At 43.9% G+C, this 5,515-nt stretch overlaps 1 protein-coding gene across 1 annotated transcript in view; it reads left to right on the top strand.

Annotated features, from left to right (window-relative positions):
* The first annotated feature begins 687 nt into the window (after positions 1-687).
* Positions 688-5,515, top strand: part of Dcaf5 (DDB1 and CUL4 associated factor 5) — a 105,739-nt gene continuing 100,911 nt past the window's right edge. The window contains exon 1 of the mRNA XM_005399043.2: positions 688-762. The gene's annotated coding sequence lies outside the window, so the exon portion shown is untranslated. The remainder of the gene's footprint in view (positions 763-5,515) is intronic.

Below are 5,515 nucleotides of genomic sequence, written 5' to 3' on the forward strand. Positions count from 1 at the left end.
GAGCGGCGGGGCTCGGAGGCTGCGGGGCGCCGGCCCGAGTTTGAACGCGCAACTCGCGAGCCAGGGGCGGCTGGGCGACCCCGGGAGGCTGGCTGGCGGGAGCCCGGCCCCCTCTCCCCGCTTCCCCGAGGCCGCCGTGGCAGGTGGTCTGCGCTTCTCCGTCCTCCCGCCCGGCGGGGCCTGGCTGCCCCCAGGCTCGCCCTCGGGCGTGGGGAAAGTGGCGAAATCGAGGCCGGGGCTCCGGCCCGGCAGTGTAGGCCTCGCTCTCCCGGGGCTCCTAGCGACAGGCAGCTGAATCGATAGCCTATTGCTCCCGGGGAGGCCCCGACCCGCGGCGGCGGCGGCGGCGGCGGAGGCTGTCGCCGGGGAGCTGCGCCTGTCGCCGGTGGGGGCGCTCGCCTCCGCTGCCCCCTCCTCCCGGGGTCGCGGCCCGAGGCGAGGGCGGGTTGGGAGGGGCGTCGGGGAGGGGGCGGCTCCCCGGAACCCTGTTTGGTGAAGGAGGGCGAGGTGGTCGGGCGTTCCCTCTCGCCTTCTACCCGCATTCCTCCCTTTTCCTACACTGGGAGATGGGAACCGGAGCCCAGCGCCGGACGTGGCGCTTAGCTTCACCCAGATCGCTCCCCGCTGGCTTTTTAATTTGCATAAGTGGGCAGCTCGTCAGACGCTTCTGGGATCACTGCAAAGCATCTGTCCTCGCAAGTAACAGTAGGAAGTGACACGGGGCCTATAGTCCAGAGACCCGACTTGTGTGATCATTTCACGGTAAACCTTCTGGGATTTTTCCCGACCTGACCTGACCTTTCCGCCCCAGATCGTTTTCCCTTTGACTAAGATAGTTTGGCACTCGATCATCCCAGGAAGAGACCTTATATTCCACTTCAAGGCAGACCCCCACCGAAAAGCTTCCGACCCTCGCACCGTCGTATAAATTTTTATCGGATAAATTTAAAAGGCAATAATAGAGAAAGACCTCTTTTTAAAACAGGAAGCTGTATTCCCCCCTACTGCTTCTTCTGTACATACTCCTGTCTTCTGAGAGCGATATGTTCCAACAGAGATGTTCCCAGACACAAGGCGACCTAGGGAGGGTTATTAGGGTACTCTTACAGCTACACTAATCCAGCTAATTAAATCACAACTATTCCTACACTGTCCAGTTTAACACACTTAAAAATAATAGATTTATTGAGGTATAAGTTACGTACCGTACAACTCACCCATTTAAAGCTAATACATTTTTAAAAATTGCCTCCCTTCTCTTTCAGTTACTTCTCTTATCCTTTTGGGTGTGTGGGGTGTGTGTGTTTTGCTGGCAATCAAACCAGAGGCCTGGGTTCTAGGGCATACACACACTCTACCCCCAGCCCTACTTCCCTTATCCTTGTGTAGGATTTTCCTCTATTCTATATATTACAATCTTGGCCAGTTCATTTCCTTTGGCTTAATTTTAGCCTTTAGAAGAAGATGGTCTTCTGCACAGGCAGGCTCTGGTTCTAGGCATTCGTTTCCTTAGCTTTTCTAGACCTGAATTACCGGCCTCCATCAGTACCTCCCGGGGTCCAGCCTTCTTTGCCCCTTGCTCCGCCCACCCCTCCCCGTAGCTCAGTTCTTCCTGTTTCTTTTTTATCTACTCCTGTATTTATTCCTTACAGCCATCTTTTCCACTGGCCCCTCCAGTTTGGCTCAGATAGACCTAGCTTTTTTTATTTGTTCTCTGAACATGGAATTTTGGTTAAAAGCCTTTTTAGCTATTCATCTTCCATTGTGAGTACAGCTTGTGCTAACACAAAGTTCCTTCTGCTTGCTTCAGATAAGGAAGCCCCCTTTGGGAGTCTTAATACACCTTAACTAGTTAAAGCTAATTGAATTTTTTTTTCTGACAAGTCCCTCAATAATCTTTCCTGGTTTAAATTATCTGGAGTGTCGTGTTTACAGTTTTTCTTATCTATCATTGTCCCTTATTAACACTTACTACCTGGGGGGGAGCACATAGTATTTTGAGGTTAATGCTATCTGTCCTTAATAATTGACGAGAATATTCACAGTAGTGTGGTGGGATATCGGACTCTAATTTCTTTTGTGTATTTTGTTGTTCTGTTTTGTCTTGTCTGGATTAAAGCCCTTACAAGTAGTGATTAAAATGGTGGTTTTTGTTTTTTTTTCATAGTTTGTTCCTTGTTTTTGCTTGCTAATTGTTTGGGCAAGATCACATTTCTGATGGTTGCTATATAGTATTTGATAGACTTTACTTACACCCAGGGAAAAAATATTTGTGAGTGCTGTGGCCATGTAAGACACTGTTAGTTGAGGTTACATTCCTTCTCTGTCCTAATGGCTAGCTTCTTCCAGGCATGGTGAGGCCAGCAGATGGTAAGAATAAAGCAGAGAAAATCAGACTGAGAAAAGGTGCTCTGCTGGGAATTGAGATTATGACAGCAACAAGTGGGAGAATGTTGGACACTTTAAAACACTAAAATATTTTAAACTAAACAGTATTTTTCTTTCTTGTTGCCCAGAAAAGGACATCACTATGATAGCATGTAAAGCAGTGTAGTATAGTTGACATATGGTTAAAATCATTGTTGTGTCATGTAATGTAATGTGCAATCTTGGTTTTTTTTTTTTTTTTTTGGTACCAGGAATTGAACTTAGGACCTCATGCTTGCCAGGGAGGCACTATGTGGCTGAGTTATATACTCGGCCCCAATGTGTGATCTTAGTTAAGTTACTAAACTTCTGTGGGCCTGCTTCCTGAGGTATGTACAGCAGGAGTACGTGTGCCTACCTGAAAGGCTGTTGTGAGATCTACATTAGGCAAGGTGTAGACTGAGTATTGAAAAGATGGCTAGTCTTCTCAGAGCAAAAGCTGAGTATTTTTCCCTTTTGTGATTGTAACACATGGTACATTCACAGCTAGTATGGGTAATAGTTCTGTGCAAATTGGTCAGACAGGACAGTTTTGTGACTTCGGGTTGTGAAATGGAGAGCACAGTGTGGCATGGAAAACCTGCCTGGGATGTGATGTCATGTATTTGAGTTAGAAACTTTACCAGAAACAGATTGTCATTAGGTGAATTGTTTCATTCCTCTTCTGTAAAATGGGTTTAAGAGATTGCTGTAACTACCCAACAGGATAGTAATAATTTTTTTTTTTTTTTTTTGGTGGTGGTGCTGGGGATTGATGTCAAGGCCTTTGCATTGGGCTACATCCCAGTCCACCTTACTTTTTTATTTTGAGACGGTCTTGTGAAGACCTGGGTCTTTCTTTGTAATCACTAAATTGCTCAGGCTGGACTTGAATTAGCAATCCTCCTGCATCAGCCTCCCACAATGCAAGGATTATCGGTGTGTACCACCACACCTGGCTTCAGTAAAATGCTACTCTGCAAAAGTACTTTATAAACTACTTGATTAGGCCCTGTGTGGTGTCGCATGGGTATAATTCCAGCACTTGGGAGGCTGAGGCAGGAGGATCAATGAGAGTTCCAGACCAGTATAGGCTACAAAATGAGTTCAAGCCAGCCTGAATAGCACAGTGAGACCCTGTCTCAAAAAGACAAATAAAACAAAATAAAAAAGTACTTGATTAGGAGTAAACATTACCTTTTTATAAGTCTAGTTTACGCTGGATGATTGATTATATGTATATTCGTCCTTTTAGAGGCAGAATAACACTGTATGTTGAAGTGCTTCTTACAAGAAAACTTAGCAGCATTAGGGAACTTAGGTTCCAACATATACAGAATCTGGCAAAAAAGATACACACCAGGGAAAGAAAAATTTGTAAAGCTATTTTAATACTAAATTTATTGTAACATTAATATGAGTTATCTTTGGCCTCTACCATTACAAGAGGTGTTTGAAAGTAGTGGCCATTAGCTTCCAGACATTTATTAGTACAGTGAACTCCTAAAGTGTGTATACGTTTTTTTGGTGGACTCTGTATTTTATGTGATATATTTTATGGGACAGATTTCTGCCTTGGAAAAGTTGCCATAGTGTACAATGATGAACAAGGTGATTGAATAATCAGCTCTTCGTGTGATATATTTTATCACATAAAATACAGAATTTTACCTTTTAGATTTTACCTTTTAGGTCTTTGTATCTCCTATGTATGTATGTATTTTTTTTTGTTTTGTTTTGTTTTCTGGAGACAGGGTCTCCCTATGCAGTTCAGGCTGGCCTTGAGCTCACTTTGTAGCCCAGGCTGGTCTCGAACTCGCAACGATCCTTCTGCCTCAGCCTCCTGAGTGCTGGGATTACAGGCATGCCCCACCATACCCCTTTTCCTATGTATTTATTTACTTAAGTGTTTAGCAGTGCTAGAGATTGAACCCAGACCCTTTATCACTGAGCCACATCCCCAGCCCCTGTTATGTACTTTAAATTACCTTTACCTCCTCTTAGGCTTTTTCTTTTTCCTACAGTGGGGTACTTTATATGTTTGATTTCTCTTTTTGAAGGTGATGAACATCTTTTTGGGAGTTGATTGAAAGATCAATCAGAAGGTAGCTCCTTGTGCATGACTTGAAATGTAATTCTGTCTTCTTGTATCTTATGAAGGATTTTGTGCAAACATTATTAGCATTAAACAGAAATAAAGATCTGGCTTTGAGAGTGAGAGTTGCTATAGTGTTTCCCTGTCATTGAGTTTTAAAGCATTAGAACCTGTAGAGCTAGCAAATTAATAGCCCATAAAGGTGAAGTTTTTGAATTATAAAGAGAGGTTATAATCTTTTGTGTGTGTGTGTGTGTGTGTGTGTGTGTGTGCACGCACGCGTGCTTATAAGTAAATGTAGGAAAATTACCTCCGGGAACTTTTCTTTTTTTTTTTTTGATACCAGGAATCGAACTCAGGACCTTGTGCTTGCTAGGCAGGCGCTTATGCCACTAAGCTATATCCCTGGCCCTCCAGGAGCTTTTCAAATAGTATTTATGCTATTTCAGCAACTCTGCTGTTTCAAAATGCTAGGAATTGTGAATGAGAAGAGGCATTTAGTTGCTTGGTAGTGATATATATAAATGGAGATAAGTAGTTAACCTATTTCTATTTCACAGGGACCTTTAACCTGAACACTAGAGTATAGATAGACCTTGGAGTCAGACTGCCTGGGATGCTCAACTACTTGCTAACTAGAACACCTTTGACAAGTCACTTATCCTCTTGTCTGTTTCCAGATAAGGACAGTAGCTCACAGGGTTGTAGTGAAGATGAAATGAAATAACAGGAGGTGAGGTGCTGGATGTGGCTACAACCTCCTGTAATCCCAGCAATTTAGGCAGAGGCAGGAGGATTACAAGTTTGAGACCAGCCTGGGCAATTTAGTGAGACCTTGTCTCAAAATTAAAAAAGGGCTGGGGATGTGGCTCAATGGTAGAATCCCTGGTACCACAATCAGTCAATCAGTCAGTCAAGGAAATAACACAAGTGCCTGCAGTTGTTATGAGTGCTATTGCTTCTGCAACTGTTACTATTTTTTAATTGTTTAATTTTTTGGTTTTTTTTTTTTTT

Source organism: Chinchilla lanigera, unplaced genomic scaffold (genome assembly GCF_000276665.1).
Source record: "Chinchilla lanigera isolate Chin_1 unplaced genomic scaffold, ChiLan1.0 scaffold00065, whole genome shotgun sequence".
Taxonomy (NCBI): Eukaryota; Metazoa; Chordata; class Mammalia; order Rodentia; family Chinchillidae; genus Chinchilla; species Chinchilla lanigera.